The sequence below is a fragment of the Sebastes umbrosus genome, chromosome 13 (genome assembly GCF_015220745.1).
Source record: "Sebastes umbrosus isolate fSebUmb1 chromosome 13, fSebUmb1.pri, whole genome shotgun sequence".
In the NCBI taxonomy this organism is placed as follows: Eukaryota; Metazoa; Chordata; class Actinopteri; order Perciformes; family Sebastidae; genus Sebastes; species Sebastes umbrosus.
In genome coordinates, this window is record NC_051281.1 from 3728579 (window position 1) to 3738143 (window position 9565).

Sequence of the window (9565 nt, forward strand, 5' to 3'; positions counted from 1 at the left end):
ACAAAAAATCTGCAAATAATTTGATAGTATAAAATAATATAAAAATGAAATAAATTATACAACAAATAAAATGTAAGGAAATGAAAAGATGAATAAAACAAAATTACAAAAAAAAAACACAATCAGGGTCTGTTAAACAATTGGAATAAATTTAAAATGTCTATAAAATGTAAGAAATGGTAAAAAAAAAAATGCTCATTATAATTCCCCAGAGCCCAAGGTGACACATTCAAGTTGCTTGTTTTATTTGATCAACAGTCACGAACTCAAAGATATTCAGTTTATTTCTACAAAATCTTCACATTTGACGAGGTGGAACGAGCTAATGGCATATATGGCTTAAAAACATAGCAGTGATGATCTTAACAGTAAATATATTTGATGATGATCCACTAATCGATTAATTGACTAATCATCTGGGTTTTGTAATCAATTACTTGTGTGCTAAAATGCAAATTTTCCACATAAGAATGACTTTTATGCTTATAATAATTCTAGTAAGTGTCTGTAATTGTGATCATAGACACAATGATATATGAATAGAAGTTAATCTATATGTGAATACTCTATACTAGATCCATGTGTGTGTCTGTATTTTCACCAGCAGATGGCAGTATTAGTTTGTTTTAAATAAACCTGCTTCACCTCTGCTGTCAGTAAATCCCAAATCTGTCTAAAGAAATGGTTTTATAATGTGACCGTATGCAATAAAAATGTAGGCTGGAAGTATATTTAATTTAATATTGTACTTTAGTACCATTTTTAGGTGATTTACTTTAGTAATTCTATGTTCTGCTACTTTATACTTCTACACCTCTACTGTACATTTCAGAGGGAATAATTGCAGTTTTAACTCCACTATATTTATTTTAAAGTAGTTCCTCATTCTTAGTACTTGCTGTCATTTCCCTTTTCCCAATCATTCTAGCTAAATTTCCCAATTCCCCTGAGTTCATTAGAGGTTATTCTGATCATCTGTTGGGTTTGAGGATTGTTGGCTCCTAATTAACAACTGAGAGCAGCTTGGTGCGTTTCCTCTCTCGGCCAATCAGGGTGTGACGACGACCTTTCTTTAGGGCTTCAGAAAGGTGAGGAACTGCTCGCTGTATTCTGATCCTTCCTTGACTTAAAGGGACTGTTTGTAAGAATCAGAAATGCTTGTTAACAGCGACACCTGTGGCCATTAAGTCAACGAAAATCAGCGTCGGGCTCGCGCTTGCTCGCTCTACATAGACATGAACGAGCATCACTCAAAAGAGTAAGGCGACACACGTCAGCTAAAACCACGATATCACTCTGTATTTCAGCTGCTTGGCAGTAATGTTAGCTGACCAGACGTAGGTCTCTCCATGAATCACTGCTGATCCTAGAGTTGGCTTTTTCTGCTTCAGCCTCCCGACCGCGAGACCAAAGCTACGGTCTCCCCCGCGTCCTCCGACCGCGGCCAACACTGTTTTGCAAGACGGGCTTCACTAGATATAACTTTGCAGTTTTGGTGCTTCCGTGTAGTTTGTGTTGGAGTCTGAGTCTGAACAGCGTAGCCACACGCGAGCGGGCATGGGACACCGACCCGGGTGATTTATACGTGTAAGAAGTTACAAACAGTCCCTTTAATGCAAACCTCATTTCAGCTGATATTGCCAGCCAGAGAGTCTGGTATTTAGGCCCTTTTGAGACTTCTTTGTTGTCTTTTGCTTTTCTGATTGAGGGTGATTTTTGAGGTATTCTGAAACTGCTGTGAATATTAAAGATCACCTTTCCACTTGGTTACCTGCATCAGGTCAGACCTTATGCTATTCGTGCAAGAGTTTGTGCTTGCCGAACAATAACGCCTTGCAGTATTTATTTTGATATTTATTGGTTTATTTTTATCGAAACCCCTTTTATCAAAGAGGCATTTGTTTATTTTTGAAGAGGCATTTTATTAGGGTCTAATTATAGAGGCTTTTTTTCCGTTTCGTTGTGAAAGCACCGCTTCATCTGTATTATGTGTGGTCTTCCTGTTCAGCTGAAATCTGGGGAATCTGTATCGCTTACTTTGCAGATTCAAACTATTCATTTCTATTGACTTAAAAGTAAAAGATCTGAGTTCCACCACTGGCAGGAATACTAATTGGCTCCTTCTGCGACAGGCCCCTATAGGTATGTTTTCATCTTCTATGGTTAGTGTTAACAGCTAAAAGTTGTCTTGGACCGGGCTTACGAGACACATGGGATAAATAATTTAGCTCGGTTTGTTTTCCCACAAGAAATGTAAATGTTCATAACGCTACACAGACCGAGGTTTTATGTGATGGTGTGAACAGCAGGATTTAAACCACATTAGCCTGTCAGATACAACCACAGTGTGTGTAATAATACCCCTCCCTCCCCGCCTCATGGTCCCCTACGTGGAGCCTAAAGCGACACGATGTTCTCTGTTTCTTCTATTGTCACCACGGCTCTGAGTTCACATCCAATGGAAAACCTGAGATGTCCAGTAAGTCATTATACAAATGTTTCTGGTTCAGCATGAACATGTGCTTTGAATCTTCATGATCTGGAGTAGAATTTACATAATGTGGTTTTAAACATGGCCTGCCATCTCATCGTGACTTTGCAGTACAGCGATGAGCCACCAATAGGACAGGTGTAGTGTGGTGGAGATGCTGTAACTGTAACGCTAGTTTACAGAGAACGATACCCAAACAATGATTATCAATGTTTCTCCCTCTAACTCTTGTTTTCACAGTGATAATAATGACTTCACACATTTGCAATCACCTTCTTATTTAGTTTGGCTCATCTTGTCCTGCACTTTCCCCTACAGCTACGACACATTCAGTACGTTCACACCTGAATACTGAATACTTTACGTAACACCTCCAGTCTGTCAGCACACATAATGTGACTCACTGGCTCTTTCCTCTGCTGTAGGCTAGGAAACCACCAATGTAAACACGGCTGACAGTCAACTACACCAACTCATATTTCATACTCCGTTCAGAGTGAGGAGCACTAGTGTTTCAGCTCTGCACAGTGAAATCAGCTCATACCGAACCCACAGGCAGATCTAATTCAGGTAAAGGTATAATATGCAAGAATAATCCCTCTCAATCATCACGTATGCCCCGCTAGAAGTGTGTGGTGATGTTTGTTTCTGCAGAGACTCTGCAGCCCTCTGCCTGTATTCTCTCTTTTCTTCTAATTTCACTTTACTCGGGTCGTTCCTGGGCGTCTGCGTACAGCCTTTGGGTCCCACGTGAGGGTGTAACCCCCAGCCAATAACAGTGCGCAGGGTGTGCAGCCCGTTCAGCTTGTCACGCTTTGTCACGTCCCTCGACATCTGATACCGAGACAAGTCTCTTAGCTCTGTCAGATACAAAATAGTCGTATTTCACGGATGACAACTGGTTGTCTTCATACTTGCCAACCCTCCCGATTTTCCTTGGAGACTCTCGTTTTTCATTGCCTTCTCCCGGTTTCCTCCCGGTGTCACAATTCTCGCGATTTATGGCAAATTTTCACACTTTTTCTTTCCTTTTCGTTATCTTAACCTGTTTCTGGCACTGTATAGCGTCTATAAGCTCTACTGTTTCCACTCGGACGACAATAAAGCTACACTAAATGTAGTTTCCCGGCGGAAGAGAGCTGTCTATGCTTGTGAAACAGTGCAGTTTGAGTTCATGTTTGAGCTGTGCTTGCCGCTGTGCACATAACAGCGTGCAGCACCAAAAGTTGGGCTTTGCTCGACGTAGCGAAAAGCCGTCATGGCGTAGCACAAACCATTGGAAATAACGGGGTTCACAGCGCAGTAGTGCCGTTGACGCATTGTGTCTGAAAGGACCTTCAGTGAGTGAGAGACGGAGGGAGAAATGGAGAGTACTAAGAGAAAGAAATACTCAAGCAGGAGCAAGAAATGAATAAAAACAGATGAATATTAGTTTATTCCAGAGATTCATACAAGTTTACGCCAGAGGGGCAAATTATTCTGTATTCTTTCCTGAGAATTAAAGGAAAAAGTTCGACACCAGACAGGACGTGTTTTCTTTTAAAGCATTTAACAAAAATTGTGATATTCCCCTAACCTTACCCAAAGTGTTTCCATTGCCAAAGCCCTGTATTTTGTACCATCCACCCCAACCACCGCTCTATGACGTCTCTGCGGTACAAGAACACAGCAGTGTGTGGACTGGAAAAACTGGAATTATATTTTCACCAAAACGTTATTATGCAAAACTATTTAGTTGTATATAAACATGACTTTTAGGAGACGGGAGGGGGTCATCATAAACAAAAGGGTTCATCTAGGAAGTACAACATTTCCTGGATTGAGATATCTTTTGTGCCAGCAGCAATTTGAACCCGCTGTTGACACTACAGGAAAGGTCAGAGGGGTCACCATAAACACTGGGGCTGTGGTTGAATGTTTTTTTTTTAGCTTAGGGAGGTTCCTAACGGAGTGAAATGACCCAGAAGTAGCAGCCATGATAAGAGCTGTTTGAATCCTCTTAATGCTAAGGAAAGGTGCTTCAATGCTTCCTTTCTTATCTCCTTTAGGGTTCACTCGACCGTCCTTTACGAAAGGAAAGGTGATAATGTCATCCTGCAATTCCTTGGGGCAGCAACATTTAAAGTGACGTATGTCAATAACATCCACCGTTGCATAAATCACCAGCGAGCAACCTCCGGGTCCAATGCCAGCAGGGGGCGACTCCTCTGGTTGCAAGAAGAAGTCTGATTGTATAGAAGTCTATGAGAAAATGAGCCTACTTCTCACTTGATTTATTACCTCAGTAAACATTGTAAACATGAGTTTATGGTCTCAATCGCTAGTTTCAAGTATTCTTCAATACAGCATGATGTTCATTTAATAATCTATGGTCCATTTAGAGTCAGATAGACCATAAAGCAGGGGATGCTTTAGGGCGGGGCTACCTTGTGATTGACAGGTCGCTACCACGGCGTTATCCGGTCTGGAAGTTGTCCGTGTTTTTCGTCATTGTAACATTTTGCCTAAAAATGTCTTATTCAGCGTTCGGTTGTTCTTAGGTCCTCCCTCTCGTGTCACTTCTGGTTGCAAATAAACAACATGGCGACGGCCAAAAATCAAGATGGCGATGGCCAAGATGGCAAACTTGAGGCTGCAAAATGGCGGTCCACATCACGGTGGCTTTTACTTATGACCTCTACTTCACATCTTTCCTCCACCTCATGATGCTCATGATTTGCTTTATTAAAAGACTCAGCAGATTGGAAGAAGTCCTTGCAGCCAGCGTTGAGAGATGAATTCATTCGACACACACTTACTGGTTACAGTAATACCAACTCTTTCCTGTGTTCACATCCTGACGCACAGAGCCCCCCCCCCCCCTCCACAGGAACCAGAGTAATTAGTCAACAGTAAAACAACAATACTCCACATTCAGGTCTCACGGCTGTGAGGCCAGCTGAGGGGTTTGGCGAATCCATCTCTGCCAAATTTCCGCTGCTTTTACAGCAGCTTTTATTTCACTCCTCTGCAGTTTGGAGCGGCTTTAACAGTGCCAGCAGGGAGGAGGTCTGCCTGCATTGTTTATCATTAAAACAACCCAAAGGCATGGCAACAGAAAGAGTAGCTCACATTTTCAGCTCTACTCTACACCTGCCTTGAACTGTACAAACACACCTACGGCAGCTGCAGCTTCATCTCCACTTCATAAAGTCACAACATGTGTTTTGCATTTGTAGTGCATCTCACAATTAAAAAAAAACTAGACTAATTATGAATATATAAATCAACTGGATTTATAATGTGGTGTTGATGGACACTGTTTGTTTGACATTGTGGACTGCGGTGCAATACATAATAATTCTTTGATTTGACTAACTATTTGTGGAGTATTAGAATCGGACTTTGGCAGCAGCGTTACAGTTACAGCTAGACTGGCATCTGCTGGTTCACGCCTTGTATCATTTCCTGTTTCCCAACACAGGGGAACAACTGCAGGATGCTCAATATGAAATCATTTTGCAGAGTTGTGCAATTTTACCTGTTTTTTTATTTTTTTTTACAAAGGGATTTTCACAGCATTTTGCAACAGCCTTTGAGAATGATTAATTTATTAGTCCAAGTGTTTCGAGTCATTTATCTGATATCAAACATTCTCCAGTCCAGCTTCTCAATTTCACAGATTTGTTGTTTTACATCTTTACAGCAAACTGAATATTTTTAGGTTTGACATCACCTTTGGTGGTGTAATTGTGATGGACATTTTTGGGGGCTATTTTCTGACATATTATAGCCTAAACAATTTTGTTTTCTTTTGTGCATTTTACCTTTCCTTTAGTGTGTTATATAGTTTTTTGTGCATGTGAAAAGTCTGCAAAGTCCACACCAAAGGGAATTATTCTCCCCCACAGAAACACTGCTCCTGAACTGCCTGAAACACCCCTGCCTTTTCTTCCGTAACGTGGTGATGTCACCAAGTAACACATTTGCATAATACCTGCCTATAGCGGCTAGTTTGGCACACTCTCAAACAAAGCTAGTTAGAGCAGAGCTGGTTGAGCTGGAGCGGAGTCCGAAGGGTTTGGTTCGGTTGACCAATCACAACAGAGTGGGCCAGCCATAAAATATGTCGAGCAATAAGGAGGGCGTGTGAACCTCGGTTTAATGCTCCTTTTTGGCACATGAAAAGAAGCATGTGGCTGTCTCCCTAAAAATATACAACTAACTTGCACTTTGCTTTAAACATAATGCAATCCAGATATTGTGAAACATTTACTGCCAATGCAACTACTTTGCATTGAAGATATCTGTAACTGTGAATGTCTTGCATTTGTTTTCCCACCAGGTCCACCTCTGGCTACTGACGCATGATGGTGGCTATTTTAGGCAGCTTACAGTACAGCACGTCGTAAAAATTAGGGAGACATTTAAAAAGGTAATGCTCATGCTTTGGCATCGTTTTCTAGCACTGAAGCCGTTAACGTACATTAGAAGCCGTCTAAGCTTAACCACAAATGGGACACAGGATAGAAACCCATAACCTGTGAAGGGTACTGCCCCCAAAACCTACTTTATGTCTGACATTGAGGTCTCTCCATCTGGCTTCCGACCAACAGCACAGCAGTAACCCCCATACCTAACTAATAACATCACACAATTGACCACACAAGTGCAAATAAACAGAAATCATGACACTGGCAGGGTGCTTTATATACGGCCTTTTGTTCATTTTAATGGCTCTGTGGTTGAGGGTGTAATGGATCTCTCAGTTACATCTCACTGTGTTGAAAAACTGCCCTCCTGTCCTTCACACGCGATTCCTTCCCTTCCCAGAGGGCAGCGGTCCTGCTTCTCGTCAAGCCTCTGCCTGTTTGAAAAGGACTCTGCTGTTCAGAGAGCGCCTGATGGTCGATGCAGAGTTTCTACTTGTCCTCCCGTTACTGCAGCTGCAGCATGGAAACCCATCATTACCACCACAAAAACAAACACACTTATAACGTTTGAAAGGGGAAAACTATCCATGTTGTAGTAAATCAGGATTAATATTTAAATAACTTGATTATTTGTATTTAAGTAAAACTATAATGTCTTAATATCTGATATTGACTTATGATCGTTTTGCATTTGCTGATCAATTTTAATATTTTGCTTCCATAACATGTTTTCTTTCAGACTAGTGGAAAGAAAACATCCAAAATACACATTTAGGTGTTTATTTTACTACTATGTCTATTTGTGTCTGTAAATTTTTTCTAAATTCAGCAAAAGTTAGCATTAGATAATACCTCATTTGTATATTTAAACATAACATTTCAGAAAACTTGTAATGCAAAAAATAATTGGCTTAATGTAAGTAATCAACTGGGTGAAGTTTTTTACCCTATTCACCTGTAGTGTCTTGCAAAATGTATGGAAATTAACAATCCATAGGCCGTTTTCTCAAAATATATTTTTCTCAAACTCTAAGAAAATCTCCACTTCAGCAGCACTTACATATACCACACTTCATAGTTTCATTCCTATCTACATTCTTAAGGTTTATACAGAGGGATTTGCTCATATATCATTCATAGCCTGATTTATACAACATTTTATTACTAAAAATATGGAGAAAATAGATTTTTTTTTAATGTTGTTTACAGTATTTTCTGATTTATAGAGTGGTAAAAAGAGATATCCAAAATGTTGACTCTAATATGTCGACAAAATGAAACAAGAATTTTCAACCTAGCTTTATCCAATGTTCAGGTTCCTGGTCTGGAAATGTATGCACATTTGCATATTAAAAATTACTGTAATATTTCAGAAAACATGTTGTTGTTGTTGTTGTTGGTCTATCGTCTGCTCCCGTTAGGGGTCGCCACAGCGGGTCATTGATCCGCACATTGATTTGGCATACAGGCTTTACGCTAGATGCCCTTCCTAATGCAACACCCCCTGGATGGGGGTATACGTGTTTTGGTTGGTGGGAGGAAACCGGAGAACCCAGAGGAAACCCACACGAACACGGGGAGAACATGCAAACTCCACACAGAAAGGTCTTGATTTAAGAAAACTTGTGACACACAAAAATAATTGCCTTAATGATAGTAATCAACTGGGGTCGTTTCATGGGGATACCTTCCCCATTCACCTGTAGTGTCTCCCCTTAATTCATTCACGGTAGGTTTGCTGACCAATGTCCTGCTCAACACTCACTAATTATGACTTAGTGAGTCAGAATTATGAAATAATATCTCATGAATACTTCCTAGTGAGTCACAATCATGGATTTTAGCCCTCGTGACGGCCCCTCTGCTTGGTGGCTTTGCTGTTGCTGTTGTTTTCTCTCTCAGACCTGATTGGAGAGTTTCAGCAGCATGGGACACACCTGGCCCCGGTGTACCTCATGCATAAAAGCCCGAGCACTACTTCATTTACAGATTCCTCCCAACTATTTTTTTGCCTTGTTTTGATTATTTTTTAATATTTATTTGTTAAGTATATCCATGTGTCTCCCGTTTTTTCGTCCAGTAGAGCCAGACTGTGACACCCTGTTGATCACTGACGTATCCTACGTAACTATGATCACCTATGAGTGTGCCGTCTCGTAATTATGACTTACATCATATGTATTTGATACAGTCTTAACTCTGACATATGAAGTCATACATTTGAGTTAGAAAGTCATTATACTAAGAAATCATTTTGACTTTGACACCTAATTTTGAGGGATGATAATTTGCATTTTTATTGTGTGAATTTGGTGGGAATGAGTTTCCGTAAATCTCGCTCAGAGCAAAGGAACGAATTAATCACAGCAGATTCGTAACACTTCAAAGTGTGCAAGCCTCATTGCCTCAGCGTTAAATACTTTGTCTCTGAGCGCAACAGACCCCAGGACAAGACTGAACCATTCGAATGGTGAAATTGAAACGGTAAAAAAAAAAAAAAGCGGTGTTGTAATAAGTTCGGGGGAAGTTATGCAGTGGGTGGAGAACAATAAAAAGGCAGTGAGGTAGCCGGCCTTCCTGAATGGAAACCACTGCTTGGCTGAATAAAACATGGCTCTAAAGTTAGTGTGAGATAAAGACATTGAGCATGGCGTTGAAGGCT

The 9565-nt window shown here is 40.6% G+C and overlaps 1 protein-coding gene across 1 annotated transcript in view; it reads left to right on the forward strand.

Annotated features, from left to right (window-relative positions):
- Positions 1-9565, forward strand: part of LOC119499822 (trace amine-associated receptor 13c-like) — a 978627-nt gene that overhangs the window by 431872 nt on the left and 537190 nt on the right. The window lies entirely within an intron of this gene.